Raw genomic sequence first — 12,848 nt, forward strand, 5'->3', positions numbered from 1 at the left:
ACCTTGCTGTGCAGAAGTCCAACAGCTGGCTTTTAATGACACTGGCCATTAATTGTATGTGGCCACTAGCCATCCCTCCGTTTTTGATACCACTTGTCCTCATTCATGCCGCGGGTTATGTGGTCATTGTAGGACTGCGAAAACAAAAATGGAATAATGCTTTAAGATAGTCCAGATAAGATCGTCCGTGTCCCAGAAATTCAAATGTGAACAATATTTTGGCGATAATTCTTCGGCAACTACACATTAATGACTGCAGATGACCGCAGTGAGAGAATTGAGAGGAGAAATGTCATCAAAATTGGAGAGAAACAGATTTCAGATTTCCTGCGACTTCTACTCAGATGTGACCTGCGTCACTGGCGGTAATGCACCAAAAGAATTTGCCAACGACCCAAAAAAAGTCAGCGCGATTGGGTAACCGAGATTTTGGGTGTGAGTCCGATCTCTGCTGTTCTTGATCTTGGTTTTTGTCGAATAGATTTCCCCCCAAAATGCGATTTAGACTCCTGATACTTTATTTTTGTCCTTCTTTGCGATGCATTTTTTTGACTGGTGCGACTTACACTCTGGAGTCAAACTAGCTCAAGCAATTCAAAAGTGTCTCCCAGTTGTTCGTTTCTTCTTATGCCCACTGAGAGACGTCGCAAACGTAGGAGGCTTTAGTAGCTAGCGCTAGCGTGTGAATTGGACCCTCAGAAAGCCAACGAGCCCGTCTATTGTCTCTTAATGGCCTCTTGTTCCCAAAAACGACCGCGGTGGAAATTTGACTTGCTCTGGGCTATGTGCATATGCACTTCCTTGCTTTCTTTACTACATTCAGCAGGAAACACAATTAGCCCAATCAAAGTGAAAGGAGTGGGGAGTGCGTGTGAGGGGCCGGGGCGGGGCGGGGCGGGGCGGGGGTTCGGCGCTGTGTTTTATGAACATGGGTGGTGGAACGGCAGCATTGTGACAGCGGAGGGTAATAGGTGTTGGCCTGCAGCTTTTTTGATGTAAAAGAATCATGAGTGGGCATCGGACTCTTGTTAAACAGTGGACGCGACGTACAATTAAAGATATATGGGCCGGCGCGGCCTTGTTGCGTGGGTACATTAGCAGATTAGATTTTAAAGGGACATGTTTAAAGGATGGCCAGTAAATAGTGTTGAGCGCTAATGCGCGCTCGGCGTCGAGGAGCGTTTAAAAGCGCCGTTTTAAAAGCACGCTAATGGAAGTCTATTAAAAGTGGTGTTGGAAAGATTCATTACCGCTCGGCAAACTGCTGCGTGAGCTGATTTTGATTCATATAGTCATGGTTGGAGATGCATCCATCTCTTTCCCGTCGACTCAAAGGCTCTCACGTGTGTAACCTTTCGCCTTGTATCGAAGGCACTTTTCAAGGCGTCATGTACGCTCCACGGACAATTACTCAACTGCCTGTTTTTCCACACTGGCGCGATTCTTTAGTATGATTAAGTCGTATTGGACACACTTGCATAATCTGGCTCCTCCTTTTTCGCGTTTACAGTAGCTTTGAAAAGGCCATTAAAGCCGAGGGATCATGTGTTTAAACTTGACGGCAATTACATCGATTGACTCGTTTCTGCACATTATCAACCAGTGTCTCGTTCCTTTTGTAGCTGTTTTTCTAAGAACAGCATTTAGTCTTGGGTGTCAGACTGTGAGCGACTATTCTAATGCCACTGTCTCCATTCAACGTGGTTTGGGGCAGTCAGTTTTCCGCAAAATACTATACGGGAAACTGCAAAAAAAAAAAAAAAAAAGTGCTGCGCTCAAGGCTTCCCTCAGAATGAGACATGCTAACAACCACAAGCGGTAAGGAGATGCATTTTTATGCGAGAGGAGATAGAGGGAAGCGAGTAAGGAAAAGGCCACTGCAGCAAAGTGGAGACTGTGGAGTATAATACCGCAGCATCCAGAGTTAAGGCACAGCAGCAGGGTAAGCTAATTTTAGCATGTGTGGTTATTTGTGACCTTTGTAGACATGCATCCTCAAACGTTGCAACCAGTGAGCTACCAGCAGTGTTTTCCATCACATAGATGGTATTGACTTGGCATGCTTGGGACCCCGATTGATTAAGTTCTACAGTACCTTGTGATACTAGAAATAAAGTGTAGTTGAATCCTGCATCTGGTCTTGTACTCAGTTGGTGACTTTGGGTTTGGAACAAAACAGATACAGGAAGTGGGGTTCTTTGTTTTACTGAAAATGACCACAGTCAAATTCTGGAAGCATCATTAAGTTACGAGGCAAGTCGGTACCATGTAATGGAAAAAGTGGCAGAAGCGTCTTCGCGCCGTGGGCTGAGCCATTAAAAAATGTCTAGAATCAGGAAATTCTTCAACATTTTGTCTGTGTGTGTGTGTGTGTGTGTGTTTAGAAGTGGGGGTGTATGCCATGGCTTAGCTTCACCCTCTGTTTCCAGCCCTCTCAAAAAGTAGGCTCACTGGATGTCCGTAGTCAGCAAATGCAAGGGGGTGCGGACAAAAGGTCCATTCTGGCAACAATAGGGGGCATTTAGACCGTCACATACCCTGGTTATTCTGAGGGTGGGGATGTTGCGCTGGGGGCAGGGAGGCAAGAGAGCTGGGGGGGGGGCGAGAGGAGATAGCAGTGAGCGGAGGCGGAGGGGGACTTCAATGGGGAAAAAATGCTATCTATAGAAAAGGGTTAGTGGTGTCCAAAAGCTAAGCTTACCTATAGGCCAGGTCAGAGGTCAGGTACTAGACACACAGAGCAATCCCTGTGGTAGACTGGATGGACGACATAGCTGTCTGAACACAACACCTGAACATTCTGTTCGACTGGGTAGAAGTTAGCATGTATGCGTGACATGCATAGATAAGAGGCTGGTTACGAAGGAAATAACCCTAGGCGGTCTTCGTCAATAGATGCGTTACTAAGTAACGGTTCAAGGCCGCGTCCAGCCCCAACTAACGAGTTTTATGAAGCAGAGATGTTGGCGAAACAGGAACACCGTAGTGCTGATAGATGGATTGACGATCAAGCTCATTTCTGGAAGTGTCTGGCAACAAGGTTCAGCTTCGTGAAGAGCGTTCTGGATCAGCACGGTTGGGTGACACAATGCGTACAATTCTGGTTGGACACCTTTATGTGAACGGGACACCGGACTTTCAAGTGGACAAACGGTCATTCCAGTAGAAGTCGTTTTTCCAGCTCACATACCAAAGGTTTTTTTTCCTCTTACCTCTTCAGGTTTGAACCATTTGTGTTCTAAACAGGTCTATCGTGATGAAGGAGCTTTATATGGCCAAAACCGCACCCTGTGTTGGTTAAAAAGTCACTAAATTGCCCCTTGGAAAGACAACACCTGGCTGTTTATGAAGCCTCATTGGAATTTAGCTTAACAACTGTTTCATAAATCAGGTTTCTTTGAGTTTTTTTTCCGAGTACCTGGTCAACCAGGGCTTTTAAGAGACGATACCGTACGGGTGTCATAAAGAGTCTGAAAGATGCGTCATTATCGTTGGAACATTAGAGGATACGCGGTGAGAAATGACAAAAGTAAGCACACACGCTAACGTCATTAGTGCGTTATTATACGACATAGTTTGCGCGAAGATTTTCCTTACCTCCCTCTAATCGCCTGGCGACTGAAATGTCTCCTTACCTTAGCAGCCGCACGCTGAGTCGTAAATACACAAGAGGGAAGATGATCTTCGGCGGTGCACAAAGCGAGGGCGCGAGCACCGGGAGCACACTCCCCCTTTACAATTGGCCTTGAGGATCGTTAAGTGATTGTGTTACACAGAACAGGTGAACTGCGTCTCTCTCCGCCTCGTCTTTTATATTTCTCTCCCCATTATGATTTCCAGGGCTATTCTTCTGGGGCCGCCGCCACCCCGCCGTAACTTGTGCTGTTCTTTTGAAGGCGGCCTGCTTGCTGCCATTGTACCGCGTCGGCTTTGAAGTGCCCAGGTCTTAAATGAGGATGAGACAAGGAGGGTAAATTTCTACAGACGGCCGAAAAAAAGCGGGCTCTTGTTTCTGACAGGTGTCTTTTATAGAAGGGAGTGTGCGGGGCTGCTGTTTTGTCGGAGATCAGGTTCCAGCCAACCCCATCACCTGCTAATTGAATAACATAAGCTTGCCATCTGTGGAGATTTACCGGAGTTGACCTTAATGTACTGTTTAGATGACCGAGTGGCCAACAACATATTAAACGAGTCATGCAAATAAAGGATTGTCCATGAAATGGCACACGCAGCCTACCAGCCTCAAGTTATCAGGAACAGTTGGAGATATGGATGATAACCGCAACAATTAGTTCAACGATCGTTGTGTTATAAAGCAATTCAGACAAAGATGGAGGGTCCTACAGGGATGCCGCCAACAAGTGTGCTGCCGATTCATTCTCAACTACTTTTCTGTCCAAAGAACTCCACATGTGAAGTCAAGCTAAATCTATAGTACAGAGTATTCAGTCCTCACAAAAAGTTAGGCTGAGTCGGCTTTTGAGTGCAATCCCAAGATGCACTTGACAATACTCTCACAATAAGGACAAGCACTACTAAAAAATAAATGAATGTAATGTTTACATTTTGCGACAGATTGACCTTGCAACAGACTTTCTAGTTCCAGCAGTTCCTATGGGAGAAATTGTTTCCAAATCCTAAGAAACCAGAGCGGCTCTTTGAAATAGTTGTCTTGAACCTTGCACCAGTTCTCAACTTTCCTTGCGCCGCGGACGGGTTTACGTGAAGCAATATGTTGACAGACCAGCATAGAAACAAGTAAAAACACATCGGGGGGGACACTGACACCTAGCAGTCTGTTACTACTCCGTTATTTTGTCTTGGTCGCCGTCATTGCTGAAACCCGCTAGTTGAAAATAAAACGTCTTTCAGACTGAATTTTTTTCAGTCACTCCCGACCAGACACATATTCGAAAACACTACATTCCCCACGCCGGAGGTGTATGAAGTCTCGCACTATCCGTCCTCCCACGATGACATTTCAATTTGCCGACCTAGTTGAATAAGGTAGTTCAAGGACAGCGTTGTCAGCTGGAGCCCACGTCCACTCATGAACACAGACGGAGTGCCATCGGGCGGAAGCTAATCACATCAGCTGTTATCTCTTCATTAACTCCAGTCTAAACAGTTCACCCTAGTTTAGCGCGTCCGCTTGGCTGCGTGAAAACGAGACTATGCGTGGAAAATCATGCACAACATTTAACACGGGGATGTTTGCGTGTCGTTTTGTCTTGTTTGTGCATCGCCGCTTGCCGTTTTGGAAACCGGCTAAAGACTGGCAACAGAGAGAGCACCAACGTGCCATCTGGGTCTGGCCCCAGGCGGGTGTTTTCAGTGGGAGGGGGTTTGTTGGTAGAGGCTTGCCGGACAGTACTGCCGATTCGGAGGTAGGGGTAGACCAAATACACCCCTCCTCCCATCTATTGGTCTGCCTCGAGCTTGCGTTGCGACGGCGAGAGACTGAACACACAGCTGTCCTCGGCCATTATCAGTGATGGATGAAGCCGCATCAGAGCGTCAATGGCATGCCCCGCCGCTCGTTCGCTCCCTCCCTGCCTCCCTCCCTCCCTCCAGTGTGTCCGTGTGTGTTTTATTTGTGCGACAAAGACAGAAGGGAATATCCCAGCGACATAAATTAATCACTGCCGTCGATTTAAACGACAAGCGCAGAGGAACAAAAGAGGAAATGTGTGCGCAAGATGCCCCCGTGCAGTAAATCCTCCCGTTGTGCCACTGGATTTTCAGTGGGCGTTGTCTTATTGATGCAGCTGTCCTAACCGCCAACTTGTTTTAGCTTCCGGTGATAGCATCACCTGCGATGCGCTCCGACAGGGCAGGATGTCCCGCTCGGCGGCGGTTACGTTCACCGGATTTGATTTGAATCGTTTTACATCACAATGAATTTCTTTGATGCGATCGGCACAGTCGGCAAAAGTACTCGCATGATGTATACTTCAAGACCCCCTCAAGTGAAATCAGATATTTGTGTCTCAATACATGGAATGGAATCAAGTTTATTGTTATTATCATTATCACAAGTACGGAGCAAGGAAATTTACTTAACAATTACCACCCGTCGAAGAGACAGAAACAACCTTTTGGGATTCTGACTTGGGAGTGCCGCATGGGTACCGCTCCCTCACGAAAGAGCTTGAGAGCATTAGTTCGCATGAGCTGTTATGTGGCACATTTACAACCTGCAGTCGGCTAGGTAGCTATGCCCGCATCCCAAAAAAAAGCATCTTCCCTTGGGATACTTGGCGTCCTACAAGGATGTAGTGTTGACCAGTGGAAAATGCTGTTAGCCACTAAGCTACACCTTGAAGGTTAATGTCAAATCCAAAATGGATCCACCGGTTGATGGTATCAAAAGTGCGCATGACTGATGGTGTTTCCATAGGATTCAATGATGTCCTCCACTCCCACCAATTAAAGTAATCAGTGTCACGCCTGAGTTGATCTAAACCAGCGTTGAGCTCTTCAGCCTCCTTGCCTGTGAACACTATTACCTTATTCTTCCAAGCCATCGAGCCGTTGTCCCCACAAATCGAATTCATCCATAATTAACCTTGTGTGTAATCCCGGGAGTTGGCTGATGGATGTCCGAAAAACTGACTTAATCCCTGACCCAGGTTTTTGCTGATTAGATTAGTGCGCACTGACTCATATTTTCAACAATGGCGTCGTCTGACTTAACAGCTGTCAAACACAAGAGATGGGCATAAGCCTGCCATTAAACATGCTAATATATTTTTTTCATCCGCTTGGATTGGGCGAATTACGAATGCGAAGAGGCTGCGGGCCGGTCCGGTCACTCGTCTTAATCGTCCCAATCTCATTTTGTCAGCACCGAAGGTTGCGGCGGGCATAGACGTGTTTCTTAGCAATCTAATAAGACGCGGCCATTTGCATCTGTGTCGGGTCCGTGAAGCAGAAAAAGCGGTAATGTTATTAAAATGAAGACTGGTGGCCCTGTCTGCGACGTCCTGATCCATCACGGCCAAGTGACGGTGGGCAGACAGGCCTGTAATGGAGCGGTCATGGACCGCAGACTCATAAATGAAACGATGACGTTGAACAGGATAAACATAGCAAACAAGTGATCGGGTACGGTGGTGAGTTGGATTTCTAGTTGTTGTTTTTTTCGTAGTCCGACATTTAAAATATGAATGAGTTTTAGGTACACCAGCACTCAAGTGTAATGGCAAAAAATTGGACCCAAGGGACTGAAGTGACCCCTTTTTTTGGAAGGTCCACACTTGCTACCTAGTGACCCGCCTGTCCCGGCTGCGTGCAGATGAGCGCCGCTCCAACTGATAGTGACGGGGGGGTATTGAGAAGCCAGCAACCCCGCCGCTCGCCTCGCTCTACGATTCATTAACCCGATTTCCACTGGGCTCTGTCCCACATGTGTCAGCCAGGCGCCCGCTGAGGATTCCGCCACCCTGGCCCGTCCTCGGCCCGCCATCAAACTGACAGATAACTGTCGGCAAGCGAGGTCGCGGACCTTTCTTCATACTCTCTTTTATGCCCCCCCCGCCCCACTCCGAGTTTTCACGTGTTCCTCTTTGGGCGTTTTTGGCAATTTGCCGTCTTTCCGCCGTATAACGATGAGCCCGTATCCGCACACTTCACGGGCCATTAAGACCATAAGTGGTGCTTGTTGATCGTGTAATTCGTGCTCCGTTTCGATGAACTGTTATTCTTTTGAAAGTGTATTATGCAATCGCTTCCATCCTCTCTTTTAGAGGACTACTAGTTTCCAAATTTGAACATTGCAAAAAGGCCCGGTTGTTTCCTCTTCCGTCACAGTTCCTGACGACAGACATTATGTAAATCTTGTCAGGGTGTGCTCACTCTGGATGAGTGAACTGATTAACTCCAAACAACATCTTGTAATCACTTTTAATTATGTTTCTGCTCATTTTTATTCAGAAGACAATGAAATAAGCAAATTAGCTGCCATCTCTGGGAATGCTCAAATGCGACTTCAATACGTGATGATAGCGACAATTTGACAAACGGTCCAAAAGGTCAGCTACCATCCCAAATAGGATTGTGTTAAGCTCTCGAGTTTATACACAGTTTCTTCATCCTACCTCCTTAGCTATGTCAAATATCACTTGAAGATGTGTTTTAGTGGGTTTAGTTTTAATCTGATCCTATCTCTCGGAGGGTCAGGTCAACGGTCAGGCCTGTCCGAGTGATCAAGCTCACAAGCGGAACTAAAGGAGCGTTAAAGCAGCGGTGCGTCACACGGGGGCATGAAAGATTGTCGGCAACAATCAGATCCACAAACAATACACATGCTCTGCCACATTTTTCCGCTTTCTAATCTCGAAGGCCGGCTAATAATAGCCGACTTAAAAAAAAAAAAAAAATGCAACCGCAAACCCATTGATTGTTAGGGAACCACACGGGGGAGTCCAGGTCAGCTCGAGCCCGAGGTGATTGCAAGCCTTCAACGCTCGGCGCGTCGGGACATTTTTCAAGGCTCGCGTCGCCGCCGCTCGTGTGCCATACAAACAATGCTTGAGTTTAGTCTCATTTGCTTTGACTTTATTGGACCAGAAAACTATTTATGTGTTTCCTCTGGAACAGCACTCATGAATCAACCTTGATGCATGTACGCGCGTACACAGAAGCAGCCGGTGATTACTCCAAATAAACACGCACAACGGAGTGCGGACAAACACACTCGCGAGCGAAAAAAAAAAACTGGCACACCTTCATATAATCTTTACAAGACGAGAGCTCCTGTGAACTCATAGAAGAGAGTGTGTCACTGTCGATATGAGCACTTTCTTAATGAGGCTGTCTGGAAGCCTGATTCATAATATTTACAAAGAAAACGCTTTGTTTATATGCGCCTTTTATCTTGGAGGCCACCCGTAAGGCGGCAAGCGTTTTGGTGCAGTTTAGTGCCGATCGTGGAGGCCTATAACAGGAGACAATTTGTTAGAAAACTATAAGCAGGCAAATTTCTGTCACAGGTCACTTTGTCAGAATTCCACGTTGCTTCCGTAGGGCGCACGTTAAGGATGAACGACTTTGAAAATGTATCTAATTTTGTTCCCCCCGAGTATTGCAATTGCGATTTAATCATCAAGTTGTGCGGGTGACCTTTTTTACAGCCACCATGCAGTGTCAAGTCTGCGTGCAATCGGTCCTCTGCGATGCGCTTAAAAACAATAGCCAGGACACACGCACCCTACAATCATGACATATGTTGTGCTTAAAATGCTTTGCTTAGCCACAAAAATGCTAACATTTGCCATAAAATGGTTCATTTTGGCATCCAATGTACATTTTTCTGTTGCAACCGCATATGGCGCATCGCATTCCACATAGAACAGGCTTCGCTTGTTACTCAGCATAATCCAAAATATGGCAAAATGTGTTTTCAGAAGGAAGCTGTAGGTCTCAAAACGGAATGTTTTTTTTTTCCCATGACCAGATATTATGTTTTTGTCATTGCCTGCAAATATCCCGTGAGAACGCAACATCTTTCCAAAGACGTATCATCGCCGACTAGTCACAATGAGATCCATGGATCCATCCGGTCTCAGCGAGCCTCGGCCTCCGGGTCTATATTTAAACGCTATTCTCGTTGCTTCCCCCTGTATTTTGATCAAACCTCAACTTTGCGGTTTCACCGAGAGAAAAATCTTTCCATCCTCCCTTTTGACATTTTGTAGCGGCAATAGCCACTTTGTTGTGGTTTATCACCGTGTCTGTCTTCTCACTTATCTCCAAACCACTTTACTACCAACTGCTTTCACTTTATAAATGAAACGGTGAGACAGCAGCTAGTTTCGAAAAGCGAAGCATGGAAATTAAGCTAAGGCAGCTTTATGTGTTTAGCGCATTTATCTAAACCTTTAAAGGCAAAAGAATTTAAGACATTTAAGAAACAGGAGACTTGAAGATATTTCAAAGCAAAGCGCAGAAACAAATATGAGTTTACTAAAATTCCTAAAAGCACGTAGAGTGCAAGAACATAACTTTGGAAAAATTGATTATAGAAATGCTCTGAAAGATCCAAATCATAGCTATAGAAAAAAAGATGTTTTTAATCTGGATTTTAAAGCACTTATGTACACTTGGGGCTAACTTTGCTTATTCTATTTGTGCAGCATAGCAGCTAAATGCTGCCGCACCATGTTTGCTTTGAACTCTAACCTCCACTAATGGACCCGTCTGCTGACCTCAGAACCCTACTCGGTGTAAATTTCATTCCCTTAATGTATGTTGGGGTGACGTGAAACACTTTAAACTGAGCGACGACCGGTTAATAATCCCTTTAATGCTTTTAAGCGGCGTCTCGCGGCCAGTTGGGGGCTCGACCGTCGTCGCACGCCGTCTCACGTTTGAGCTCCAGGTGCGGACAGACGCGTCGTCGGGACATTGGGCTGAGCGGCCCAGTTGCGTGAGAACAATGGCTTCAAAGAGACATATAGCTTACTCGAGAGCGGCTTAAAGACGGACACGACAATGTCATTCACAATCAATACTGAGTCGGGGCGGCGGCTGAATGGACCGGCATTAGCATAGATATGCGTAGGTAAACCGCGCTGGCTGAATTTGTTTTAATAATTAGCACTTCACAGTGGCTTTTTCCGCCTCTTTCTTCCCATTGTCGCCTCCTCTCTCCCTTCACTAATCCTGTCCTAATCATCGCCACTTTTTTTTTTTTTTTTTTTTTTATCTCTCTCCGTCTTTTCCCCTTCCTGCCCCGCGCTCCCTCCGGCCGGCCTTTCTCTTTCCAGGCGCTGTGTTGTGCGTCCAAGGCCGTTTTCTTCCTCGGAGCACACTCTTGAAAGGCTATTCATGGATCCTTCAATGCAGCCCTATTACATTTGTGTGTAAGGGAGAGAGAGAGAGAGAGAGAGAAGCGAGAAAGACAAATAAGGCGAGGGAAAGGTATGCCGGGGTTGGGGTGGGCCGCGCTACAGTACCATCTGTATGCAAATGTCCTCAGACTTGGTAAACTTTGATCAAACACTCAGTCCTCCTCCTTTTTCCCTTTTCTGTCTCCCCTCCCCTCCCCGTCCGCTATATGTGCTCCGCAATTACTGTAATCTTGCGTCTCTTTGTCAACGACTCCACGTTATGCTGCTTTGGCACCGGACTCCCCTTGGAAGAAGTGACCCTCATGCCCTGCCCACACACATCCATGTCTTCTACCCTCCCTAAAATGCCCCTCAGTCTCGGAGCACCTGCGACCACACTGGACCCCTCAACAGATGGTGACCCCCCCCCCCCCGCACCCCCCGCCACCCTTTCCTAAACTCCCTCACACACACATCGCAGGGCTCTTGGCAATGGGTGACGGGCATGCCTTTGTGCAGAGGTTGGGCACATTGCACACACACGCAGTTGTGTACCCACATACAGCGGCCATTGTTTGCGCCATATGGGGAGGTTAACATGTCGAATACAGATCGGGTGTCCGACGGGACAATAGAGGCGTTGTTTTCAAGTGTCGTCATCGGAAGTGAGGAAACAAAACAAAAGCACGCCGCCTTATCTCCTGTACAGCTTTAATGTATGCCAGTCAAGAGATTGGTAAGCCCATTAAGAAGAATGTGTGAGTGTGTGGGTGTGTGTGTGTGTGTGTGTCTGGACTGTCTAACTAGCCGCCCAGTCCAGGCAGGATAATGGGTATTAATCAGGGAAAAGCCATTGCCATATGTTTGTTTAATTCTGTGAAATGAGCCTTGTTTCAGACAGCACCAAGTGTGTCTTTCGGGCAAAGACGAAGGCTGCGTGTGAGCATGTCCGTCGCCCTGAGATGGACCGAAAAGAGTGAAACGTCCTTGAATGGTGCTGCTTAAGCTTTAACTTAACTTTTCCTTACAATGGTATGCGCCTCCAGTAGTCTGATATAATACTATTCGGATTAATATTGCGTTTGTGGAATATGAGTTAAGCAGCAAAATCCAACCGTTTTTCGCCCACTCAGGGGGCGGCCATTTTGTCACTTGAGGCGGCACGGAACGTATCGCTGGCGTCAGGCCAAAACCTAGTACCTCCAAAACGGTCACTTTTCAGGAGACCCCCAAAATGGCAAGTTTGTTCATCCCTTTTCAACACTTTAGATTGGTGAATGTGTAAAAATAACACGTCGATTGACCAATAGTATAGATTTTTGAAAAAAAATGAATAAATAAGAATAATAAAATGAAATTCACCAAAATGTGACTTATGAGCTTTTTGGCTCCACACCAGCAATCAAGAAATGTTTTGGGTTGACTTCCACTTTAATTAGGGCTTACCACAGGTGTTTTGTCAGGTTATTGGAGTAAAGCTCCCGAAAACACATTGAATAGCACAACTGACAATCAACCCAAAAAGCTTCGCTGGGCCGGACAGCCTCACCTCCAGCAACCACCAGTGGAACAGTGAAAGCTATATTATATAGTATCTTCGACTCCATCATGAAGTCTTCGCGGCAGATGTTTCTGGAAAATACTATTAACTGTCACATTGAATCTGGATGCGCGCCATTTTTATTCACCCTTTCTGTTATTGTCCGCGAATTTGTTTTCATCCGGTAACCTAGTCGGATAAGCCATCAGGCAGATGGCGAAGGGAGGGGAGGGGAGGCGTTTGCTGGGGAGGGCTCCCGCGAGAGGAGGCGCACACACTTTGCAAAGACACCAGACTCCTGTAGCATCCGCGCACATGCAGACACCAGACCCCTGTTACGTAATCCACCAGTTGCACTCCCCCGCCGAGAGGCTCCATCTCCAGCCGTCTCAAGTCCAAAACAAAGTCATCCGTCTTCATGTTGCATCTTACGGAGTGATACCTCCGGATGCCTCGGCGCCTGCGGCTGATGGCGG

At 46.7% G+C, this 12,848-nt stretch overlaps 1 protein-coding gene across 1 annotated transcript in view; it reads left to right on the top strand.

Annotated features, from left to right (window-relative positions):
• Positions 1-12,848, top strand: part of eva1aa (eva-1 homolog A, regulator of programmed cell death a) — a 202,070-nt gene that overhangs the window by 69,878 nt on the left and 119,344 nt on the right. The gene's annotated exons all lie outside the window — the stretch shown is intronic.

Source organism: Filicampus tigris, chromosome 20, assembly GCF_054856515.1.
Source record: "Filicampus tigris isolate MCC_2025a chromosome 20, RoL_Ftig_1.0, whole genome shotgun sequence".
Lineage (NCBI taxonomy): Eukaryota > Metazoa > Chordata > Actinopteri > Syngnathiformes > Syngnathidae > Filicampus > Filicampus tigris.